General features: G+C 30.7%; 1 long non-coding RNA gene across 1 annotated transcript in view; it reads right to left on the bottom strand.

Annotated features, from left to right (window-relative positions):
- Positions 1-4765, bottom strand: part of LOC145944526 (uncharacterized) — a 43452-nt gene extending 38687 nt beyond the window's left edge. Inside the window, exon 1 of the long non-coding RNA XR_014426689.1 lies at positions 4729-4765. This is a non-coding gene — a long non-coding RNA (uncharacterized LOC145944526). The remainder of the gene's footprint in view (positions 1-4728) is intronic.
- Positions 4766-16799: the final 12034 nt, after the last annotated feature.

Here is a 16799-nt window from a genome sequence, read left to right as displayed (position 1 = left end):
GCGTACTCGTGTATTGCTATACACCACCGTCGTAATTGCCATCCTAATAATTGTCATGGTGTACGCGCAGCATACCGCAGCCTGTGTCCTGCACTGTGTGTGTTTCCGGGGTAAATGATGGCCCGCTATCCAATCTACGTTCATCGAACGAAACCGCGTAACCGAAGATTAGTCGCATATGTGGGAGCGTGTGTATGTGTATAGACGCTCGCATGAATCACTCGCGGCGCGTTTCTAATTGCGGATATTATTACCGCGCGAGAATCGATCGTCAATGAAAATGAGAAAGAGAGAGAGAGAGAGAGAGAGAGAGAGAGATATGGAAACTGTCAAATTTTATACTTGTGAGATTTTTTTAGAAACGCTTAATTTATTTTAGACTTGAATCTAATCTATATATAAATTAAGTTATTGCTCCTTTATATATATTTTAGAAAAATAAGAAAAATAAGTTAATCGTGTGTGTTAAAGATAGAGAAAAAAGGGAAATTTATTGCTACTTTTGTTACGTTTAGAAATTGTGTTGATGTAATATTATATTATAGTATATTAGATAATTGAATACTCTTATATCATATGATTACGCGGCGATGTGAGTAAAGAAGAAAATTAGCGAATTTGTTGATTCACTATACTATACTGCATATTCATTACTATTACATATTATTACATAAAATCACGTGAATTATTAGATACTTGATAAACTCGTTGGATGTAACGAATATGGGAATATGAATATTATTAGAGTTACTAGAGCAAATAAACATCGGTAAACCCCTAAAATAATTGAATCAAATTAACAATTTTGCCAATTAAAGATGTAAGAGAAATCATTTATTTTCACAATAAATGGAGAAAATGCGTAAACACGTAAGAACTACTAAGACACACACAATTTCCTAAAAAATATAACATAAAACTTTATAAAATTTATTTTTTATAAATCACAATGTTGTTTGTGCAAATGATGGAATTATGTCCGACATCCCCATCTTTATATTCAACATAAGTCTTTGATATACTATTCGAATGGCACAGATGGTCTCCGATACGTTCGAATACTATTTGCTTACTCGAAAATTGAAAGCCCCTATTTTTGTTACTTTATAAAATCAATGCCACGCATAAACATCTCTATCTTCAAGTATCTCGCACGCGTCAGGTCATATCCTTCACTACGGTCGTATTATCGAGATTGGGCTCACCTCCTTCTGCCCTCCCCGCTCACCCTCTTTGCCAACCGGCCATCAACCCTCTCTCTCCTCCCTCCCTCTCTACGGTTCTGTAGCCCCAATCACACCGGCAGCCGCTAAGTGCGATCCATTACGCGTAATGGAATGCGCCAATTATAACATTTGCTGAATAATTGGCGGACGCTCGGCTGCGCCTGCCGATGGTGCAGGCCGGCACACAGGATATATACGCAGAGGTGGCTGAAAGGGATAACGGGGGTGAATGGGGTGGAGGGTAGCTGGTGGGTGGATGGTTGTGTGGCGCCCGCGTTCGATACGCGCGCGCATACACGTATGTATGCACGCACACAAACACATATGCACGCGCGCTGCACGGCAAACATCAAATAAATCATTTAATAAATTTTGCGGAAGTGGTGGTGGTGGTGATGGTGGCGGCGGCGGCGGCGGCGGCGTGTATGGTGGTGGTAATGATACTCTAAAAGGCTAGTCGTTATTTTATAGTGACATCCACGAGCGCCGTCAATGACGACTAATTTTTTTCTGTTGTTTTTCTATCTTCGAATTTATTGACGCGACACGTGAGGAAATTAAATTATTGCGTAATTTTTCTCGATATTCTATTTTTGTTCCAAGTGTATGCGATATAATAAATAAATTTTTTGAGAGTTTATTGCGGATTAATAAAAATGTAGAGAGAAAAAGGAATAAAGAAAGTGAAGAGAGTCGAGAACGAGAGATTCTCGATATGAGATTAATATTGTAGCGACGCGATTAGATTATTAATGAAAAATAATATAACAGCTATAAAGTGTGAATTATGATGTATTGCGAGACGCAAAAGAAGAATAATATAAAAATACAGAGAAGATAAAAAAAATTATAAGATAGGCTACAATAATATGAATCATCTTTTATAATAATTATACTTTGAATTGTAACTTATTCTACAAAGTATCCGCAAAATATTTTGTATTGATAAAGTATACACGAAGCAAAAAATAAAAAATAAAAAATTATGGTAAATATGTTTCGTTAAAAAAAAAAAAAAAAAAAAAAAACGAAATTATATTAAAAACCTATGTTAAAACTACACGGTATTCCTGTCATATTTCTGCAGTATTAAATAAAAAACATATTTTTTATATACACGTTTCTATAATGAATACTTTTATAGAACGCACGCATCGTTCAATTTCCCGCTCTGACTCTGAAAATATTACGCGTGTTTTAAAACATATACGCTCCACTAGTAACGCAATTTTTCAATTATATCAATTAACTCTTCAAACATTTACATTGCTCTCTCTCTCTTCCTCTCTTCCTCAAACTTTCGCGCATTTTTTTTCGTCTCCACTTCCACAGATTTTGCATTGACAAAATCGCGTAGATAAATTTAATCTCCGAAAAAAAAAAAATAATAATCGCGTTTTACAATAAATCCGATCTCAGAACGTCAAAGAGCGCGGCGCGATTAAGATCCTCATGCGAAATTAATGCTAATTGGTTAATCCGGCTGCATTTACGGTGAATAAATGAAACGTCGGTATTTTCACCCCTTCTCTCTCTTTCGTAACGTCAGATATCAGTATAATATCCCGTTCCCCGCTCGTCGAACACACACAACATTGGCACCGTCGTTGGGGATGCGTAAAAACGACGCTCGTATACATGCCAACATATGTACAGTCTATAATCGAGTTATGCACGCCGCATTTTTCCATCAGCTCTGGCTCTCCCGTCGATCAAAGTGCGCGCGGGGGAGGAGGGGTATACATAAAACGTTAGTAATGCATCCCGGTGTATATAAAATGCGCTACTCGCGTTCGTGCAACGCTATACATCAAACGGTTTATAAATCAAAACTTATAAAAAATTTTTGCGTATATGATATTACGTGCGATATAACGCCGCGCGTTTCCAGCGTTTACTATGCCGGGGCGCGCAATTAACGCTCTCGATATAACCTGTCCCCGGCCGAAAACATTTTCGGTACTAAGTAATCGAACCGATCGCTCGCTTCATTTGTCACCCACCCACATAGAATGTTGAGAGTTTTCGAAAGTGTTATAATAAACACCATTGTGCTTGTTATGCGTAGCATTTTTAGGTATTTATATAGATTATAGATAGAGGACGTTTTATTACTGGTAAATTTATTTTAATTGAAGATTCAGACACAGATTAAAGCATTAATTCTCTCGACTTTTTAACTTCAATGAGACTCCGAATATAGAGAGTCGTCCATTTATTATTTATTGTATTTGTATATTATTATAATTTTCTATGTATATAAATATAAAATCAATAAAGAGTTGTATGAATGGATAGACTATGAAAAATTAAGATATTACAAAGTTGACATATTATATATAAGAATAAATTATATAATAATTATATCAGAGCGTTTTTTATTAAATAGATTACTTTGAAATATGCACTTTATGTAATTGTGTATGTAAAATATTTCTTGACTTTCTTTTATTTATATTTGTAATATATGTATATTAAAAGAGATCTTTGAGTATTGCGCTTTTTTGCATTAGTTTACATAATATTAAACCATAGAAAATGATATATAAAAAAGAGAAACTAAAGCAGCTCTCATATTATAATAAAAAATATTTGCGATAAAAGAAGAGAATGTAAATAAATGTATATCAATATTTTATATATATTAGATTAATTTTATATTAATTATATTTTATATACATATGTATATATTATATTAATAATCTTTTTTGTGTTTTCTACATAAAAATACTAATTTATATAAATATATTTTATATTTTAAATTACATTTTATTTTATATAAATGCATCTTTTTATTGATGTTCAGCATTTATGAGATATGTACAATATGTAAAAACTTAAATAGAAGTTTTGTACGTGAAAAAATATTAATGTTTTATTTGCAACAATTGGTAAATATTGGTAAATATATGAGTTTATACTTTTACAATTTACTTTGATTTTTGCATATATTATAGAATGTAAACTTCTGAGTATATATATTTTGAATTACGTGAAAGTCACTTTTAGTTTGAAAGATATGACGTTTTAAAATAAAAAAAATTTGCATATAATTCAAAGCATGCAATTCAAATGCCCATACTTAATAATATTTAATAATATTTATAAAAATTAAATTGAATAATGAAAGTGTCAGTTTTTGTATTATTATCAAAACTGCGTAATATTTTTATGTTCTTAACTTTTTCAACTTTTTAAAATATATGATAATAACCATATATAGAAATAAAAAATGGAATTGAATTTTAAACAATTTCCAATAACACAAATAAAATATATAATATATACATAAAATATATAAAATATTTTATTGTTGCAACTTTTATCATTGCATAATTTAAAGTTTTATATATTAACGACTGAGAGAAAAAAAGATTTGATTTCTTTCCAGTTCTTTTCTGATATGTATATTTTTTATACATATTATTATATGTCTAACATAATTTTTGCTGATCGATTGAAGAGCTGATTCAGTCTCTAATTAAAGTAATTTGGCACTCACCGATGCAGCTAGACGAGGTTGTAATGTAACGATGTTGATCTGTAAAATACAAAAATATCCAAATTATATAAATATATAAATATATAAATATATAATATAAATATATAAAACAGTGATTAAAGTAATTGATATTTTAAAAAATATTTATTATACAAATTCAATTTTCTTATTTAAAGATTTTCTTAACAAGTTTAATAAAAGAAAAATTTCAAAATTTCTTTCAAAAATTTGACTAAATATAAACTTTAATAAATTTCTATAAAAATAAAAATTTAATTTATATATAAAGAATATAAATAACATATAATAATATAAATGTAAATATATAAATAAGATAACATAATATAAATAATATAAATAATTATAAATTATAAATAAATATGTGTTAAAAAATATATATATTATAGGATATACATATTTTTTATTATTAATATTTTTTTATTTTATTTTGTGAATAATTATTATATAAGTGCCTGAAAAGATTATACATATATCTCAAAATTATAATAAATAATAAATCATTAATTTATTTATTCATTCTCTCTCGCTCTCTCTATTTATCTCCCTCCCTCCCTCCCTCTCTCTCTCTCTCTCTCTTTCTCTCTCTTTCGCTCGCTCTCTCTCGTTCTCTTTCTTTTTCTTTCGCGCTTCATGTTTAATTTCGCGCTTCATAATTAATAATAAACTAAATAGGCTATAAATTGCTAACCCGCACGTTGCCTTGTCGTCACTTTCCTTTTGAGCTTTCTCCTCCTTTCCTGCTTTTTTATTGTCGCTCCGCTTTCTTAACCTCACTTGCAGAAACACATCATAATCACACGCGTACAATAATACGACAATTACGCGTACAGTAATACGACAATCACGTGATACTTTGTCCGATACTCGAAACGTTAATCATACACGACGTGCCCTTTATCACATAGAGACGGAAGAATAGCGTAAAAAAAAGTACGAAAAAAATTGCACGAAGCTACGCGCGGCACTTGCACGGTTAATTGGACGAACGTTGCAGGGAATTCGAAAATTGTGCGACCAATTTCACGCGTCACCCGCCGCGGCGATGCTACACCTGTTGCTCCTAGTTGCACTTTCGTACAATTCCGTACTTTTAAATAAATAGTTCTTTAAATAAATACGTTCGCGGGTTTTAAAACGATTACTATCTTGTATTATAATATAAGAGAATAAGTATACAAGTCAAAATTCATGATAAATATCGGAATATGCAAGAAATATCTTACTTTGATCATCACAAAAATCAGCTGATAACTGTCAAAAAATATTAATCGAGTTTAAGGAATTATAACATATTATTTAAAACATATTATTATTTTAATTTTTATAACATATTCTTATTTTAAAAATTAACGTTTTAATCAGCTGATGTATGTCAAAAATTATTAATAAAGCGTTAATTTGCTAAATTAAATTTTAAAATTAAAATATGTTATATAAAAATTAAAATTATAATGCTATAAATAATATGTTATAATACTTTAAACTCGAATAATATTTTTTGACAGAAATTATGTGATAACTGTTAAAAATTTTAATCGAGTTTAAAGAATTATAACATATTATTTAAAACATATTATTATTTTAATTTTTATAACATATTATTATTTTAAAATTTAATTAGGAAATTAACGCTTTATTAAATAATTTTTGACAGAAATCAACTAATTAAAACGTTAATTTGTTAATTAAGTTTTAAAATAGTAATATGTAATAAAAATTATAAAATAATAAAATGTTTTAAATAATATGTTATAATTGCTTAAACGCGATTAAATTTTTTGGACAGTTATCAGCTGATTTCTGTCAAAGAGTATTAATCGCAGATGAGGCATTATAACATATATTATTTAAAACATATTATTTTAATTTTGATAATATATTTTTATTTTAAAATTTAACTAACAAACTAACACTTTATTAATATTTTTTGACAGAAATCAGCTGTTAAAGGATTTATTTGCTAATTAAATTTGTCGCGCCGGCAAGTAGTTATGTCGCGCTTTACGCCGAGCCTTAACAAGTAGTAAATCACGTTCGCGCGAGACGCGTGAGCAGTCAGTCGCGTCGCTGACTCGTACTACTGAGAAAGCGATCGGAACTCGCGCTCTGCAATGTTCGTATGTGTAAATGTCGCATACAAAATAACAAACACGTGCTTTCCGTGAAATATAAGGTCCATTTATACATTTAAGAATTAAAAAAGTCCGTCGAGAGATAACGAGATTATTAAAAAAGAATAAACATCACGAAATTAATTAAAGATCGAATTAAACATCGTTATATTTTATTCAGATAAAAAAAGTAGTTAAAGAATCATTAAGAAAAATATGTAAAAAAATATATGAAAAAATTGAAAATCTTTACAATAATAAAAAAAGTAATCATGTATATTTAATTGTGTGTGTGTGTGTTTAATTTTTCAGAGATGTGTTATTGAATTAGAAAAAAATATCTGATTTCTTTAAAAGTTACTTTCTAAAAAAAATTATGACATATTATTCAAAACATATAATTATTTAAAATTTTATAACATATTCTTATTTTAAAAATTAATTAACGCTATAATCAGCTGATTTTTGTCAAAAAAAATTAATAAAACGTCAATTTACTAATTAAATTTTAAAATAATATGTTATAAAATGTAAAATAGTAATATGTTGTAAGTAATATGTTATAATGCTTTATCTGCGATTAATATTTTTTGACAGAAATCAGCTGATTTGATAACTGTCAAAAATATTAATTGTGAGTTTAAGAAATTATAAAATATTATTTAAAACATATTTTAATTTTTTAATATATTTTTATTTTAAAATTCAGTTATCAAATTAACACCTTATTAATATTTTTTGAGAGAAATCAGTTGATTAAGGAATTAATAAACTAATTATTTTTTAAAATAATATGTTATAAAAATTATAAAATAATATGTTTTAAATAATATGTCATAATTCTTTAAACTCGATTAATATTTTTGATAGTTATCAGCTGATTTCTGTCAAAAAATATTAATCACAGATAAGACATTATAACTTATAACATATTATTTACAACATATTGCTATTTTACATTTTATAACATATTATTATTTTAAAATTTAATTAGCAAATTAACGCTTTATTAATATTTTTTGACAGAAATCAGCTGATTAAAGCGTTAATTTACTAATTAAATTTTAAAATAATAATATGTTATAAAATGTAAAATAGTAATATGTTGTAAATAATATATGTTATAATGTCTTACCTGTGATTAATATTTTTTGACAGAAATCAGCTGATATATATAACTGTTAAAAATATTAATCAAGTTTAAAGAATTATGACATATTATTTAAAACTTATTATTATTTTAATTTTCATAACATATTATTTTAAAAATTAATTAGCAAATCGACTCTCTAATCAGCTGATTTCTGTCAAAATATTAATGTGTTAATTAAATCTTAAAATAAGAACATGTTATAAAAATTAAAATGATAATATGTTTTAAATAATATGTTATAATTCTTATCACACACATTTACAAACATATTAATATTTTAATTTTTTTGACATATTATTATTTCAAAATGTAAGTTTCAAATTAATGCTATTTTAATAATTTTTGACAGAAATCAGCTGACTAAAGCGTTAATTTGCTAATTAAATTTTAAAATAAAAATATGTTATAGAAATTGAAATAATAATGTTGTAAATAATATGTTATGATACTTTAAACTCGATTAATATTTTTAACAGTTATCAGCTGATTTCTGTTAAAAATATTAATCGAGTTTAAAGTATCATAACATATTATTTACAACATTATTATTTCAATTTCTATAACATATTTTTATTTTAAAACTTAATTAGTAAATTAACGCTTTAATCAGTTGATTTCTGTCAAAAAATATTAATCAAATTTAAATAAACTTTACATTATTTTTTAAAAATATTCTTTTTAATACAAAAACCGAAAAATGGTGCGCGCGAATCGTGCGCTCGGATTGTTCTAGTTTTTTTTTATAAAAAAGACATGTTAAGTCGATTCTCGCAAGTATTGTTGCCTCTTTTTCGCAATCATGATTGGCTGTCTCGATTCGCGTTGTGCGTTATATTTGTAGCATGGAGAGACTATATAATATGTTATAATAATATGTTATAATATTTATATAAATAATATTAATAATATGTTATAATACTTTAAACTCGATTAATATTTTTGACAGTAATCAGCTGATAACTGTCAAAAATATTAATCAAGTTAAAAGTATTATAACAGATTTAAAACATATTATTTTATTTTATTTTATTTTGGACAAACTGTGAAACTGCTAGTTCTCGCAATAATTCTCGATGCTATAAATATAACACAAAATGCAAATAGAGACAGCTAATTAACATCGCGAAAAAGTGGCAACAATACTTCGAGACTTTCGAAAATTGACTTAACATGCCTTTTTTAGAAATATAAATTTTTTAATTAAAATATTTGAAGATTCTAGTCACGCGCATTTCATAAATAATTAAATCTACATATCTCTTAAATATAATACAATGTAGAAATTGTATTTTACACATATACAAATATTTATATTATAAATTATTAAAAATTATTATATTTATTATTAAATATTCTAAATATTTCAAAATATAAAATCTATGATATTTTACATTCATTATTATACAACAATGTAAAATTTGGATCATTACCCCGAAGATAAATGGATAATCTCATAAGTAAAACAAATGAAAAATTAAATAAATTATAAATTATATTTACCTTATCGTTGCTCCGCCGTTGCCCGATGCCTTCCTGGGCTTCCGACCTCTCTCTCTCCCCGCGTCGTTTCTTTTTCTTCGAAACACTTGCACTCGCGTTACTTTTTTCGTTCGCGACGCGCGGCGACGCCCCGATTTTAGATACTATCACATTTTCGACGCGTTTCGGTAAAACGCGAGAATCGCGAGAGCTTATTCGCGCACGACCGATGCTCCATTTTCGCGTCGCCGCTTTTTTCAAGGCCAACTTCTCGCAGGGCCTTATCGAACGACGATGATGCGGCGACTACTTCACGACGCACTCAGGAGTCGCCGATATTCCAAGAAATGGGCACTACATTTCACAATTGAACGACGTAGAAATCGCGGATCGACGCCGAAAAACTCCGGAAATTCGGGTCGAAAGTGCAACGGTAATTCGATCCGCCCGTGCAATCGCGATCACGATGTCGATACACAATTTCGCGACGTGCGGCGACGCCCGGATTTTAGCCATCACATTTTCGACGCGTTTCGGTAAAACGCGAGACTCGCGAGAGTTTATTCACGCGCGAATAAAACCGATGCTCCATTTTCGCGTCGCCGCTTTTTCTCAAGACCCACTTTTCGCCGGAGCTTTACATCGAATAAAGGTGATCAAGATGGCGACTTCGCCGCCAAGTACCGAAGTCGCCGAAAGACGCAAGCGAGACGATCATTGAGCGAGATTCACGACCGAGGAGATCAATCTCGCGCGTGCGATCGCGATTACGATTTCGATTATACGCGACATAACCGGATCTGTACGATAATTAACCACTAAAGACGCTAATTAATACTCGTCCTTTCACGGAGCGACAAGAAGCACGCGACCGTTAATCACGAATGGAAAATACCTCGAGAAGGTAGCAGCACTTGTCGAACGAAGATGGTGACTTCGCCGCCAAGTACTGAAGTCGCCGAAGGACGCAAGCGAGACAAATATTGAGCGAGATTTACGACCGAGGAGATCAATCTCGCGTATGCGATCGCGATCACGATGTTGGTACGCGCAACGCGATCGGATTTATACAATAATTAACCGCCAAAGACGCTAATTAATACTTATCCTTTCGCGGAGCAACAAGAAGCACGCGACCGTTAATCACGAACAACCGAAGAACAGCACTGGAGCTAGAGTGGCACTGCCAGCTTCGGAACGCGCAACACGTCGCGCCAAGGTCGTAGTGGTGGGGGCATGTAGTCGCGACGTGATTCGCCGAGCTCCCACGTCGCGACCTCTACATACCCCCACCACTACGACGTGGCGCGCGTGTCGCTGCGCGTTCCGAAACTGGCAGTGTCAGTCTAGCTTCACTGCTGCTTTCCCATCGTTCGTGATCAACGGTTGCGCGCTTCTTGTCGCTCCGCGAAAGGACGAGTGTATTAATTAGCGTCTTTGGTGGTTAATTATCGTATAAATATGATCGCATCGCACGTACCAACATCGTGATCGCGATCGCACGCGCGAGATTGATCTCCTCGGTCGTGAATCTCGCTCAATATTCGTCTCGCTTGCGTCCTTTGGCGACTTCAGTACTTCGCGGCGAAGTCGCCATTTTCGTTCGACAAGCGCTGCTACCTTCTCGAGGTATTTTCCACTATTCGTGATTAACGGTCGCGCGCTCATTGCCTGTCCGGTCCGCGAGTGTGAGTGTTAATTAGCGTCTTTGGTGGTTAATTATCGTATAAATATGATCGCGTCGCGCGTACCAACATCGTGATCGCGATCGCACGCGCGAGATTGATCTCCTCGGTCGTGAATCTCGCTCACTGTTCGTCTCGCTTGCGTCCTTCGGCGACTTCAGTACTTCGCGGCGAAGTCGCCATCTTGATCACCTTTATTCGATGTAAAGCTCCGGCGAAAAGTGGGTCTTGAAAAAAAAAGCGGCGACGCGAAAATGGAGCATCGGTTTTATTCGCGCGCGAATAAGCTCTCGCGAGTCTCGCGTTTTACCGAAACGCGTCGAAGATTGTGATAACTAAAACCCAGGCGTCGCCGCGTCGTGAACGAAAAAAAGTAACGCGAGTGTAAAGTGTTTCGAAGCTTCTTCTACGAGGAGGAGGCCCAGGGTGATATCGGGCAACGGCGGAGCAACTATAGGTGAATTATTAATTATTTATTATAACTATTTTTACTATTAGGCCCTGCGCACAATAGAAAAAATATTAGGAATATAGGAATAAATATTAAGCATAAAGCTTTCCGCACAATACAAAAGTACAAGCAAGGAACAGAAAATAGAAAATATTCATCAATAGAAGCAAAGAATATCTATTATTGTTATCCCCTAATATCTATCTGCTTCTGTTGATGTATGAATATTTTTATTCTCTGTTCTTATTGTCCATACTTTTGTATTGTGCAGTAGACCTAATGCTTAATATTTATTCCTATTCTTAATATTTTTTTCTATTGTGCGCAGGGCCTTGAACTTAATGTTAATAATTATTTTATTTTTTGAAATATATTAATTATTTCACTATATAATTTCCATGTATTTATATATTACAGTTTACAACTCTGCTGCTGCGCATCGTATCGGTGAGTCTCAACAAATTTTCTTTAATAAAAAGAATTATTATACATATATCCCAAATGATCAATTAACCGAGTTTAAAGTAACATGCTTTTTTTAGAAAGGGGTTATTAATCATAAGAATAAATATGTTATTACATTTTCTTTATGCGTTACACACACACGCATACACATCTTGTTATAACTTTGTTATAACTTTTTAATAAAACACATTTATAGAGACTTATACTTTATATAATATTATTTTCTCGCAGAACATGCTAACATAATTTGACTACAGTATGTTCTTGAAATACATATATTACATATATACATTACTGATAATAAATTTTAACTATTAAATTTATATATAAATTTAATTCTATATAATGAAAATGAATAAATAATTCTAAATATAGTGAATATGTAAATAATTGTTTCATTTAAAAAAATTATTAAATCTAATATTTAGTTGAGGAAAGTATATGCATTTATTTCTGATTGGAGAAAGAAAATATTTACAAAAATTAATTTTTACTATATTTTACTATATTTAATTCTCTAAATTTTTATATTTCCAAAGAAATAAAATTATGTGATTTTCATAAATCAAGGGAAAATAGAATTTAATTATTACATTTTTTACAACAACTTAATTCCTACATTTTAAACATCCTATATTTTCTTGACATATTAAAATCACAACTTGACATATATAATTTGTGTATATGGTTTTATAAATATTATAAAATTCAGTATGCTTCTCTCTCTCTCTCTTCTTTTGAGGAGATTCTGATATTTTAAATAGCTTTTTGCAAACATTTTAAACATCCTATATTTTCTTGATTTATTAAAATCACAACTTAACATAGGTATATAATTTATCTTCAAGTAAAATTGTTTGTTAAAAATTAAAGATTTATTCAAACTTGATATTGTTAAATATATCTATTTGTTTTTCTCATACTTAACTTTTTTACAAAAATATCTCAATTTTAAATTGTTTATAATTCTGAAACTATTCAATTAATGTGTTTTTATTTTCTCAAATTGGAGTGTCTTAAATATTTTCGAGATATTTCTTCTTCCATAAAAAAACTATGAGTTTACTTATAGCGTTTTCTACATTTGAAAAATTATATTTTAATTAACGCGTTTGTAAGTTATGTTAAAGCATCTTCTTATAGATTATTTAATTCTAATTCGTGCATATGGTTTTATAAATATTATAAAATTCAGTATGCTTCTCTCTCTCTCTCTTCTTTTGAGGAGATTCTGATATTTTAAATAGCTTTTTGCAAACATTTTAAACATCCTATATTTTCTTGATTTATTAAAATCACAACTTGACATAGGTATATAATTTATCTTCAAGTAAAATTGTTTGTTAAAAATTAAAGATTTATTCAAACTTGATATTGATAAATATATCTATTTATTTTTCTCATACTTAACTTTTTTACAAAAATATCTCAATTTTAAATTGTTTATAATTCTGAAACTATTCAATTAATGTGTTTTTATTTTCTCAAATTGGAGTGTCTTAAATATTTTCGAGATATTTCTTCTTCCATAAAAAAACTATGAGTTTACTTATAGCGTTTTCTACATTTAAAAAATTATATTTTAATTAACGCGTTTGGAAGTTATGTTAAAGCATCTTCTTATAGATTATTTAATTCTAATTCGTGTATATGGTTTTATAAATATTATAAAATTCAGTATGCTTCTCTCTCTCTTCTTTTGAGGAGATTCTGATATTTTAAATAGCTTTCTGCAAACATTTTAAACATCCTATATTTTCTTGATTTATTAAAATCACAACTTGACATATATAATTTATCTTCAAGTAAAATTGTTTGTTAAAAGTTAAAGGTTTATTCAAACTTGATATTGATAAATATATCTATTTGTTTTTCTCATACTTAACTTTTTTACAAAAATATCTCAATTTTAAATTGTTTATAATTCTGAAACTATTCAATTAATGTGTTTTTATTTTCTCAAATTGGAGTGTCTTAAATATTTTCGAGATATTTCTTCTTCCATAAAAAAACTATGAGTTTACTTATAGCGTTTTCTACATTTAAAAAATTATATTTTAATTAACGCGTTTGTAAGTTATGTTAAAGCATCTTCTTATAGATTATTTAATTCTAATTCGTGCATATGGTTTTATAAATATTATAAAATTCAGTATGCTTCTCTCTCTCTTCTTTTGAGGAGATTCTGATATTTTAAATAGCTTTTTGCAAACATTTTAAACATCCTATATTTTCTTGATTTATTAAAATCACAACTTGACATAGGTATATAATTTATCTTCAAGTAAAATTGTTTGTTAAAAATTAAAGATTTATTCAAACTTGATATTGTTAAATATATCTATTTGTTTTTCTCATACTTAACTTTTTTACAAAAATATCTCAATTTTAAATTGTTTATAATTCTGAAACTATTCAAATGTGTTTTCATTTTCTCAAACTGGAGTGTCTTAAATATTTTCGAGATATTTCTTCTTTCGTAAAAAGAACTATATGAGTTTACTTATAGCGATTTCTACATTTAAAAAATTATATTTTAATTAACACGTCTGTAAGTTGTGTTAAAGCATCTTCTTATAGATTATTTAATTCTAATTCATGTATATGGTTTTATAAATATAAAATTCAGTATGCTTCTCTCTCTCTTCTTTTGAGACTCTGATATTTTAAATAGCTTTTTACAAACAACGCGATTTTGGGCGCGTTATCTCGAGAAAGTGAGAACAGAATCGGATGAAGAGAGCACACCGGCATCGTCGGCTCGAAGAGTAACGAGGTTTCCCCGGTTAGTTAATCCGCCGCGGATTGGATCGCGCGAAAACACGCGCACTAACGCGGTTTTCGGCGGGCTCTCGCCCTTCGCCCTCTCACTGCCGGAAGTAGCGGAACCGTCCGGTGTCGGTGACATTTCGATCATGTTTCGAAAAATATACACGTGTCGCGTATACAGCTGATATACACAGTCGTCGTTTTGATACGCAAACCTAATCGAGAAATCTCGAAAAATCCTGCAGTTCTTTTTTAATTTCTCAAAATCTTCTCGCATATCTTCGATGTGCCATTTAATTTCGTGCTCTATAGCAAATTATAATATTAACGAAATGTTTCATATCGTCTGTAATTTTTCAGACGTCTTATGCATATATATGTCAAGTAATCCATTCGATTTCTTAATCTTTATTTGTCTGAATTTTAAAATTATTAAACTTTGTGCTTTATTTATCTTGTTTTAATATTTATTGAAAAATATTTAAAATTAACAAACTTTCTCACAAGGATTAATAGTATTTAATTAAATTTTAATGGAGAAAAGAGATTACTCCAGTTTCCTCTGTTAAATAAATACATCTATTAATAACTTCCATTAAAATCTGTTATATTATGAAACTCTAAATTAGAAAGTTTATTATTTAATATAATTATTAATTTTTTATCGTTCGTATCTTACTATATTATTCGTGTAATCCATGATAAGCACATTACCTTATTTTGTAAATAATTCCGATGGATGGCTTTCTTATGCAAATGAATAAGACGATCCTACGTTTAGTGTTACATTACGGGTGCAACGGGTCGTCGACGGCAACCGGAAATGTATACAGGACGTCCTTCGACGCCGCCCTATCATTATCGGTCGTTTTGCCAGATTTATCGAAAGTGATTCGGCACGTGCCGAGTGATCATTACGCCCCGATCGTTAAGAGCCAACGTGTGTTTGTTTCGAAATGCATCTCCGCATTATTCGTTTCTCGTAACTCTTACTTCTAGTATGTAATTACTTAATTACATACAACTTTCAATCATCAAGCATTAATTTCAAAATATTTTCCTTAAAATCACGTTCTGAAGAACTTCGAAAATGTTATTATGATATTTGCATTATACATGACATTATATTTACAAGATATTAAAATTACAGTAATTTTTTCGTCTAATCTGATACTTAAATATTAAAAAGATCTATCTAAATATTAAAAACTTTGGCACAAATAACCGAGAATTCTCCTATCGACTGATACAAGTCCACGTAAAGTACATATCAACGAATGGCTTGTGCCAGCTGATGAGGCGGAAGGCACCTAAAGAGATAAAGCAAGGAAACGGAGGGACGAGACATAGAGGGATGCCTAAGATGGGAGGAAGTGAAGCGCCAAGGCGGACGGTAAGAAACGCCAGGGTGGAGACGAGAGACGGCGAGAGCGGGAAGAGGGAAGAGAGAAATCAACTTTTATTTGCCCGGAACGTCGTTAGGGGTAAGTGGAGGACCGTGAAGGGTGGCCGGACGTAATGGCGCCCTCAACCCAACCTCGACTCTTGCCTTCCGGTATCCGTAGCGTGTCTATCGTGCCTCTTCATCCCGCTCACTCGATCTCCTTCCCTCCCCCTGTGTTCATCCCCCTTTTTATCCTTCGATCCGTGAAGCTCCCACGTTTCTCCGTCTATCCGCCTATCTATGGACGAGTGTTTGTCCGCGTTATCGAATTGGCGCTGGTCTCGGCCAAGACCTTCACCGGAAGTGAAGTGTCCGCCGGACTTTGACAGATGAGGCTGTAGAGTCGAAAGATTCTTACGCGCGCTGTGTAATTTTTTCAACTTTAAATGGCTGCGATATTAAAATTTAGTCTTCCTTTCTTCTTACATAGACAAGAGGCATGTTTATCATAAATTTTAAATAGAATACGGGTAAATTGTAAAGTTTATTTACA

The sequence above is a fragment of the Prenolepis imparis genome, unplaced genomic scaffold, assembly GCF_030444845.1.
Source record: "Prenolepis imparis isolate NDT839.2.m4 unplaced genomic scaffold, iyPreImpa1.0 SCAF_13, whole genome shotgun sequence".
Lineage (NCBI taxonomy): Eukaryota > Metazoa > Arthropoda > Insecta > Hymenoptera > Formicidae > Prenolepis > Prenolepis imparis.
This window is presented reverse-complemented; position numbering and strand designations above follow the sequence as displayed.